Consider the following 11,138-nt stretch of genomic DNA (forward strand, 5'->3'; position numbering starts at 1 on the left):
AAGTCTTCAAAGCGTGTCGCGATGATCCGAATGGGTTCACCCGACACAACTGTCGCGATGACCCAAAAATGGGTTCACCCTAACAAGCAATAAGTCTTCAAAATCGGGTCGCGATGACCCGAATGGGTTCACCCGACACAACTGTCGCGATGACCCAAAAATGGGTTCACTCGACAAGTAATAAGTCTTCATCTTGTCGCGATGACCCAAAAATGGGTTCACCCTGACAAGTAATAAATCTTGACTGTCGCGATGACCCAAAAATGGGTTCACCCTAACGACTGTCGCGATGACCCAAGCGGGTTCACCCGACGGATAATAAGTCTTCAAGCGCCATGTCACGATGACCCAAAATGGGTTCACCCTGACAACTTGACCGGAGATTGAAATAACTTGTTTGAAATAATAAATCTTGATGATGCCAAATAAGGTGGCCTTGCGTGAAAATACTGATAAATTGAAATGGCTTGGCCAAAAAGAGACGGAACATGAACCTGCACACAATGCTTCCAACAAACAAATATACGAGAAAAGACGAGGCATGAATATGCAGATACCATACAATCACAAGTTGAGGGTACGCTATTAATAAAAATACATATTTAGATGGCGGTACCACCGGAGAGTAGATAGTTTAAGGGGTCCAATCAGACGGAATGTAAGTATTCAAACAAGCTAGTACTCCCAAATAATGACCTGCAAAAGAAACAAAAGAAGGTGGAGTTAAGACAATTAATTAATAAAAAAGCCATGACAGCCAACAACAAGGCTCATAATCTCCGCTCTCCAACGCTAATAAGATCGTCATTGCCGTGGAAGAATACAAAAGCTACAATGTTGATCTCGTTATTGTAACGTGATGTGCGTGGTTCTTATTGTTCCTGTAGCAGCTCCGGACGAAAAAAATCGGACCAACTTTGAATCTGCAATGAAGTTCAAAGTTTCCGGGTGAAAAATTCGCTTAGAAAAAAAAAATCGTAACTAAATTATCTTCAGAAATCCGAACAGAAATTCAAGCCAAAGTTTCAACATTCTAAGACCAACAAAGAGTAAGAGGAATCCAAAATCAAGCCAAAGTCCTTTAGCTACATCAAGATGAGCTCCTCGTGTCGTACTCGTACGTAAAGCGATCAGCAAGTATAGGCGGCCCAAAAGTTTCCTAAACAAGGCAAAAATCCTTAATAGTCATGTCATGATAATGAGAATTGAAGAAAAATGGGAGGATTTCATACCTGATGCATGTTCTAGCTTTGGTCGGCCACAAAGTTCGGAAGCAAGAAGACTAGCTGCACATCCATGCAAATATAAGAAGAAAAGCTTAAACTTTGCTCTTAATGTTATAATGAAGCTTGAGTCAATCATGTTCACTGTCAAGTTGTAGTAGTTTAACGATTATCAATACATGGCAAAGTCATAAAAAAGAAAAGAAAAGAGGAGCATGTTTTAATAAGATTTGAGCGAAAGCTGAGCAGTGTTAGGAAACAAAGAGGAGTAAGAAATTTGTTACAGTGCAGAATCAAAGATATTAAACATGAATAAGAGAACCGTGAAAGGTTAGGCGAGGCTCAAAACCATCAAGCTATGAATCATTATCGTCTATGTGAGCATCGTCTTCGAGTCGTCTAGCCATCAACACATCCCCGTTATCGCGGTCCGGTGCGTTGCAATCCTACCTCACCAGCATTGTTTTCCTACCTCAGCGAACAAGGGTGGAAGAAGAAGACCCGTACCGAAGGGCAAAGGCTGCATACTCTGTCAAACACAACGCCGGAAACTAAAAGCGGCAGCAGATAAGAACCTACACAAAGTAGAGATAAACAAAAGGCGGAATACGGAGTATACCTTTGCTCTTTTAAATTCCGAGTCACGAATGGCGATCAAACGAAAAAAGCGATGATGTTTTGATGAGCATGAAGATTCTCGCGTTATCGTGTATATATAGGCATAAGTTTATTCTAACCCTACTGCTGAAAAGATCGACAGCCGCAGTAATTTAAAATAAATAAGGAAACCTATTGATTATTGACTCCTTGTATATATATGTCATATATTTGACTTATAAACCGAAAGTCTAGGTTTCCTATTTGTCGAAGAAACAAAAAAAATCAGTTTAACCGCATGGGTTATGCAAAGTGCATGCAACATAAATTGATTGTGAATATTTTACGTGAGGTGGCCATTTACCAAGTCAAGCAAAATGACGAGTTACCTTTGTGACACCTAAGGTTCTCGGTGACTTCCAAGTCAAGAAAAAAATTCAAATGGGCTTTCTATCACGACTGGTCATCCGCCAAGTCAGATAATGACAGGGTGACGGGAAAAATATGGAGCTACCTTTACGATAAGTTAAGGTGCCCTCGACTTTCAAGTCAAATACAAATTCACCCGCCAAGTTGGATGACGACAGGGTGACAAAAAAAAATGGATCATTCTTGCGACAAGTAAGGCCGCTCATCACCGACTTCCAAGTCGAAGCAAAATCGAGACCCCGCCACGTCAAGACACCGTGAGGCGCACGTGACAAGGTCCCGAGGGGGCAATTTGTAGGCACGGAAAATTTATTAAAGTGCCAAATAAATAAAATGAATTAATTATTTTTGAGTTAATACCAAATTTTAACTTAATTTAATTAATTTGTCCCGATTAAATAAAATATGGGCCGATTCGGATTACAAAAGGAGTTGTTCGGATCACTAAACCCAGAAAGAATTAAATTTGGGCCAAGGTTACTTATAAACCCACAAATGGGCCTGTGACCATCAAAGTCCAACAAGGGGATTTGAAACTCTATAAATAGAGCTCTCCTCATTCATTCAAAGGGTTGGAAATTCATAACTGCAAAGGAGCTAGAGAGAACAAGGTACAAATTCCTACAAATCCTCTCTGTCAAAATCATTGCAAGCAGTCAACAAGCACATCAAATCGTGCCGCCTGCGTTGAAGATTCAATCACAAGTTCAAACCTTCAAGAGAGATTCAAGTCATCGCGACCCTCTCAAGAAATCAAATTTACATCGCGCGTAGAGCAATTAAATTTGTCTACACGCGTACCCCTCACGTGTACCCCGTACACGTACCCCTTACAGCATATTAGAATCAGAGGATACATTAGAGATTGTACACGTACTTTTGATATTTATTAATAAAAATATAATTGTTTCCTTGTTTTGTATTTCAGTTATCGTTATACAAAATTTGCTGTTACAATCATCATCTAGAAGACTTTCACTTTTATTTATGTCAGTTCTTGTAATTTGAGTTGAAAAGAAGATTTGTAATAATTAAGTTAAAATATTATATAAATTGCCTTGGAGTTTAATTTGTTATTCACTACCTCGGGAAACCGAGATGGTAACAGTCCATTTTATTTGGGAATGTCTTGACGAAGACTTCTTTTATAAACCGGGGTGTTACAGTAAGGTGATTAAAATAAGATAAAGTATGAGTATTGTGGGGTATTGTTGTGGGGTAAGGTGATTAAAATAAGTATTAAACTTTACTAAATAAGGAAAGGGAGAGAGTTATATGAATAGATGAAAAAACAAAGAAGGAAAGTTAAAATGAATAGGAGGGAGTAGTAAATAGTAATTCACCCCACTCGAATTTTTCGCCCTCTAATTTAAAACTGCGGTTATGCTACGGCAGACAGTCTTTGCCTAAGGAAGGAGACCTATGTATGTAGTGGTAGTCACTATCTAGTTAGGACTTAGGAGTCACACACGCTAATGCTCCCTACAAATTTCAACAAAATGATGGTGACTTCTACTAACCCATTAATAGTTTAATACAATCGTTCTTCTGTACAAGGTCCTATTATACAGACGACCGGAATTTCGGTAGAGCTTCCATAATAATTTCACAACCTCATACTTTGCTGAGAACGAGCAGTATATATAAGTTGCATAATATATCTATCTACTCCCTCCTATCCAAACCAAAGGTTATATTTGACTTTTTGGCACTATTTATAATTGTAGAGAATCTTTGGTATTATTAGTAATGTATAAGAGAAAATATAGTCATGCGAGATCTTGTTTGATTCATCGTCATGAATGCTATAAGAATATCAAGTTTTCGTAATTTTTAATAATGTGTAACTAAAGATATACAAGTTACAAAACGCGTCTCGGCAAGCGTAATAAAGTCAAATGTAACCTTTGATTTGGATGGGAGGGAGTATTTTGTTTGCTTTGTCCTAATTGATCATCTTTGTCCACAATGAATTGGCATTATCAAATCATCCCAACAACCCCTGCCCATCTCTTTCTACTTTCTTTGCTTATCCTGTCATTCTGTGCCACTTTTAATGTCGGCAAAACCGTTGTTACATTACTTGTATTGACCAAGAACGAGATGCTTTGCTCAAATTCAAACACCACATTAATCAATATGATGATTGTGGGTTGATGGATTTGTGGGGGAATCCAGGTACACCAGACTGCTGTTCATTGAAGGGTGTCTCCTGCAGCAATCAGTCGGGTCATATAATCGGGCTTAATCTCGGTGGGGCTCTATATGATTACTTCGAAGGTCAAAAATTAAGTCTTTCCCTTTGTGAGCTCAAGCTTCTGAAGTACTTAGATCTTAGCTCAAACAATTTCTATGGTAAGGATATACGAGTATGCTTTTGTGATTAGAAAAACGACATACATTAAATTATAGGGGCTTATGTTTCTTATTGTGATGTACAGAGTAAAATATTACAGGTGTATGTATGCATTACTTTTTGTCACGTCAATGTTACTCCTGTAAGGAACTTATTCGGCTACCCGGATGGCAAGTTCATATAGAGCACGTGTTTAGGGAAGCTAATCGGGCGAGTGACTGGCTCGCTAATCAAGGTGTTAATGCTCCTACTGAAGTCACCTTTCTCGAAGAACCTCCGGAAGCCCTTAGAACTATTCTCCGCGAGGACTTGTTAGGGGTTACTACCCCTCGTTTTATTCCTTAGTTTCGGGTTTTTGCCCTCTTATGTACCAAAAAAAAAAAATTGTTACTCCTGTAAGTTTGTGAGTTTGATTAGCATATAATGGAGTAAGAACTTTATAATTATCAAAAGCTATTAACAAGAATTTGACTATAGCAAATATGTATTTACCCTATTTTTGTAGTACAGAGTACTCACTCCGTCTCATTTATTTATTTACCTTTTCTATTCTTTGTGAGGGGTATTATTGAGACGGAGGAAGTATATATTATCAATATCTTTTAGTCATATTTTATAGAAGACAGAACCTAATTTATATGTGGTATGACTAACTGAATTTATTAAATTAAATTTCTCACAAAAACAATTACATTTATTTTTAAAGTCAGTATAAACTTTTATAATACCCATTTCACTTGATCGACTAAAAGTAGAAAACAATTTAGTAACCGTGCAACGCACGGACATGAAATCTAGTAAACAATAAAACAAGGTAGCATTTATAACCAGTCTAGCGTGTAATCAGTGTTAAATTCAACAACGGGCTTGGGTCGCACTCAAACGGAGGAGAAATAGTCCACAGCCTAAGAGAGTTCCACTTTAAAGCCAATTACCAATAGAAGGAGTAACGTCTTGTCTTATAAAGTTTAGGCATTCAGAGAAGAAATGATTTTCTCATTTAAGATGAAAGCCTTTCAATAGGCAAATACAATCAGGTTTACAGTATGGTTTTGTAAAAGGAAAATAGACTCCTCTAAAATATTCTCCTTTGTCCTATTCAATAGTTCACACTTATTTTATTTTCTATTCACAAAATAAATCAAATGTTAACTATTCATTAAAACGGGAGAGTAGCTAGTAGCAGTAAGACTAGGTAAACTAAGACTCAGTAAAACAAACACTACTCAGTATTCTCCTTTAGCTCACAACTGACTTTGACTTGTTCATATCTTCCACATTATTCACCTTCAACTCAAACTAGTTGTATTCCCGTGCAAAAAATGCACGGGTCGTAATAGCAGACGCTATTATTAGATACATGAATATATATAATTGAGCGTGATTAAGTGTTTAATACCGTGACAATATAAATAGTCCATATTTGGAGATTCGAATATTTGATAAATATTAGATTTAAATATCAGATAATATACAACCGTATTTTATTCGAATTATATTAAAGGTGTTCCGGGTGTAATTCCGGAGCAGGATTTGTGACCACGTAAGCTTGTTGAATGATGTCGTTGCTTGACTCTTCCTTTCGCTCTCTCCTGTAAAGATGAACAAACTGAGGGCTCGGCTTGGTACCGAGCGTACTCACTCCGACGCTCAAGTCAGTAAACTTAAAGAGATAAGTTGTATGTTACTTGGCAAAGTATATTGTAGAGAGATAAGGGAGTTTATACCAGATTATTTAGTGAGTTTTAGGATAGTTTTCGGATCGTTTTCTCAATGAGGATTGAGGAGTATTTATAAACTTTCACCTTTTGTCACGTAGTGGCCAAGTGGCAGAGCAAGTGGAAAGACTGTCTTACCCTCGGCCGAGGGACCCATGGCAGGCCGGTGGGCCTGGTTGACTCCATGCCGAGGGGTCTTGGGTATGAGTACGCGGATGTGCCTCTCGGCCGGCTAGTTGCCGGGGACCCAGAGACCAGTGAAGCAGGCGTGGCCGTGCCGTGTCGGTTAGGCTGTCTAGTACGTTGACTTGCTGTCTTTTGGCTTTGACCTTGCTCAATGTGTTGACTCGGTCAGCGGGTGCAGAATATGCCCCATCAATTTTCCCCCAGCGTAGTCTATGCCGTGGTATGGACCTTCGATGAGTGTTGAGCGTATTCTGCGCAAGTTGAATTTCTTCCCCGACTTCTTCTTCCTCGGCTTGGTTCTGTTCAGGCCGTACCGTATCCCCCTTCCACATGGATGTGTAATGGACATCAAATGTGGAAAAGAAAATGGCGCTGGCCGAGACCAAGGTTGAGAGTGCCGTGTGCTTTTGATTGCCCCGGCGGTCTTTGTCTTTGCTTTGTTGATCAGCTGGCTGTTAGCAAGTAGATACCAAGGAGCGTGTCGAAGAAGATTTGTAACTGTATGTCGATTGACATTCTGTGGCTGCATGCTTGACACGTGGCTTGGTGCTGATTGGTGGACGCTTCATGGGCTTTGCCCTGATTGGTCCGCTTCATGGGCTTTGCTCTATAAATAGAGCAGTGTGCCCCGTTTTTTGGCCATCAAACTTCATTTTCTCAAAAAATTTCCCCTCTCTTAGTTTTTTCGAAGAAATTTCTCTCTAGTCTTCAAAGTGTCGCGTAGCACTTTTTCCAAGGTAAACAAACAAATTTTTCCAACTTTTAATTGTTAAGTTTTTGTTGTCACTATGTCTTCTGCGGATGCTCAACTCAGTACCTCTGCGCCGGGGGGCGAACCGTCGCATCCTGATGAGCAGGAGCCACTGGTTGTCACCCCGATAGGGTTCGGGGGCCCCAAGTCTCCTTCTCCTGAAATTGATGAGAGATTTTTGGAGGGTATTGATGATTATGACGAAGAGAGGCCGCGTTATTCGTGGCACGGCGATGCCTGTTCGATCAATCCTGATCGTGCTTGGACGAACAAGTCGCTAGTTGTTCCGGTCCTGACCTTTTTGAAGATCATTACTCCTTCGGCAGGGGGTATAAAATAATTGTTCTTGAGGGTGATCAGGCCGTCTGTTGCCCTCCCGAGGGTTGTATCGGCGTGTACATCAGACACCTGGAGTATGGGCTCCGGTTTCCTCTGAATGTGTAACGCCCCGTAATTTCGGACCGTTAATATATTTCGAAAATAATTTATTAATCAAGTAAAATTTGACATTAATGTATTTAAAGTAAAAATAATTCAAAGAAATATAATTTTATTATATTTTGAAGAAAAATATTTATTTTGATAGTTTTGAAATGTTTAAAAATAGTTTAAACCGTGTAAAACTTTTTATTTCGAAATAAGGGCGTATCGGGGGGAAAATAACAATTCTTTTGAACGTTGGGTAAACGAAATTGGAAATGGGTCGTATGAATACTCAATTTTCTTGTAATCTCGTGTTTAAAAACTTTGGTCTCGTCGGAATTTGCATTTGACTTACGGTTTTAATTATTATCGAACCGAGTCAAAACCGACTCGAAAAATCCCGACTCGAACTCGACTCCTTCCTTTCCTTTCTCCCTTACACGGCTCCCCTCCCCCTTTCATTCTTTTTTTCTGATTTTTCTGGTGTTCAACGTCCTCTACCTTCCAAAACAAACCAAAGCACCATTTTCAACAAAAATCAAGCTATTTTGGCCATAATTTCTTCGTTTCTTATCGGATTTTCACGAAATTTACCTTTCGGAATCCCTCGACGAGATCTACAACCTAGTATGTTTTAATTTTAATTTTCTTGAAGTTGTTTTAAGATGAAATTTCGGTAAATTCGGTTTTTAGGCTTAATTATTGTGTTTTTATTGTTTAATTAGGTGAAGATTTGGAAGACGAGTTTGGGGACTCGTATATTGTCGAAGAAAGCGGATAGTTGTTGTTAGGGTTTGGGTTTTTGAGGTGCTAATTGCTCTTTTTCTAGCTTAAGGTAACATATTTCGAGTTACTCGACGAAAGATCGTCACATGTTTTTGATTTTTGTATGTTTGGTGAATTTTTGTTTGAGTAGTAGTTTTCACATGTTAAAATTTGTTGCATGTATGCTTAAATTATGCCTTTTGTTAGTTTAAATTAACAAAGTTGAATTGGGAACGACTAATTAATGTTCAGACGGTCTTTTACTAAATAAAAATGGAGAAAAATGGTGGTGTAGGGGGACGGGCAGCAAGGTCGGGCAGTTCGTGGCAGGCCCACGGCTAGCCAACGGTTGGCCCGAGTCGGTCCGTTGCTTGTTTCGCGGTTTTCCATGCAAAATTTGTCATTTAAGGTTTATTAATGACATAGTTAGTATGAGTACACTTTAGGAATTGAATCATATAAGTAATAAAAATTATGTTAATGGTAAAATTGTGCTTATATTAATAGTTATCACATGTTAGGATAGTTTACAAAATGAAATTGTAATTAATAGGCTCAAAATGAAATTTTATAGCGATAATTGTAATGTTTTGCTGATTGTGCCGAAAACTGAGCCTTAGTCCCTTTGACTGATGCGATGTCGGTTAATTGAGTGATTGGTCAGCCGCAATTTGACCCGTACCTGTCGCAGGGCTGGGGTTGCGGGTAAAAATTCGGTTGAATGAATTAGATAATCGGCCTTTTTCTTGTTTTAGGCCATTTATTATATCTCAATTTCACATGTGTAGTTAGTTGAATTTAAATAGCTTCTTATTTAGTTAGTTGAATTTAAATAGCTTCTTATTTTGTAGTAATGGCCCTAGATTCCCCTAAAGCCTTTAATATTGTTAAAATTGCTAGAATTGGAAGTTAGTATTGAATTCTTATTGAGGACACTGTTGGATTTATCTGCTGAATAGACATTTATATAGCCTTTCACATGATAGAATGTTAGAATTTATATTGGTAAGTAGGACTTTTTGCCTTCTTATGGTTAAGTGGGTGTCTTACTTGACTTGTGTGGTGAGTCTTGTGTGGTGAGGGCTAAAGTATTCAAGCTGGGACTAGCTGGGACTAGGTCCTAGGTGAGTACTTCGGCCTTCATCATAGATAGGTCTTTATAGTCTTTGACGAGTATATGTTCACTGCTTGATAGCCTTTGTGTTCCTGACTAGTGGATGTTTATCCAAGTTGGGGCATGACCTCAGTTACTTATTTTGATAGTAAGTGGTCAGCTTAAGTACTAGCCAACCCTTTGGTGGACTCCTTAGGGTACTCACTTCACTTGTTTTAAAAAAAGTTGTGGGTCTTGGGTGCGGTGGTGTGTATCCGCATGTCTAGGTCTGCGCAGATTTTAGGCTATGGTTGTGTTGTCTCTTGGCCATGTTTTATTAATATTAACCGCTGAGCCAAGATACCGGTTCGATTACCTTCCCTACCTCGTGGTATAGACTCGAGTTACAAAGTGACTATTGACCGTGCTAAGAACTTATGCCTGTCTTTGATATATTGCCCTTTCTTGTATGCTGATTTTATGAACTGTAATAGGTGAGATGTAAGCCGGTTACAGTTGATAAAGTTTGGATTACTATTTGTATTATATGCTTCACATGATAGTTAGTTTGGTCAGTTTAGGGGTCATAGGTTAGATTTACTTGTTAATTCCATCTTATGTGCTAAGGTAGTACCCATGCTCAATCATCTATAACAAACAAGCTCTCATTAGTCATAAATCCCAAGGTGTTTCTCAACTCACTAGGCTCCCATATCAAACACAACTAACAAGACTAACCAAAGGATCCCAAGTTATATTCTCCTATACAACTCAAACCTTAAACAATCAATTTCTCACATCGTCCACGCCCTCCAATGATACATTCACTCACCCCAACGTACGAGGCCCAGTTAAAAACATTCTCTCAAAACCGGGTTCTCTTGACCGAGGGCACTATCCAGCGGAATAAAAGGAAGGTGTCCTCAAGGACCCTCATTAAAAGAAGAAAACGAACCAAGGATGAATCGGGAGAAAGAATAGTTACCTAGGCGAGCGAAGAGGAATTAGAAAGACGAATAGGCAACGAGACTGAAATAAAGGATAAAGAGGCACCAAAAGAAAAACAAAAGAAGTTTTAGGGAGAAATGGGAAGGAGGAAGAGAAGGAGCTTGTTGATTCTGCTGATTTTGTTGGTTTTGGAGAATTTGAGTAAGAACTATTAAGATAGCATCATCAATTCTTCTTGGCGGAGCCATCTTACAAAAGAGAAAATTAATTAGTACCTAACAATTAGCAATCACAAACAGACTACCACATAAAATCCTAATTCTACCCATCCTACCCTTCTCTCAAGTTTATTATTTAAAGGTCAAGTGATTCTAAGTGGGGTGCACAAACGTGCGTCGGGAGCAATAGGCTCTGATACCAACTGTGACACCCCCTCAATTCTATAAACCTATAGGGTTAAAAAATTCTTCTCAACACTAAGCCTCTCTCAACTCAAGAACTCTTAAGAGTCAACTAGAATGCCAAATCACATCACCAAACCATTATGGTCATCCACATCTCAAGGAATATTCTTTCAAATTTGACATCCTAAAACTTACTTACCATCAAATTCCCAAGGAACAAGGTATGATTACTATTAACCGCTAAA

This window comes from Silene latifolia, chromosome X (assembly GCF_048544455.1).
Source record: "Silene latifolia isolate original U9 population chromosome X, ASM4854445v1, whole genome shotgun sequence".
NCBI classification, from domain to species: Eukaryota; Viridiplantae; Streptophyta; class Magnoliopsida; order Caryophyllales; family Caryophyllaceae; genus Silene; species Silene latifolia.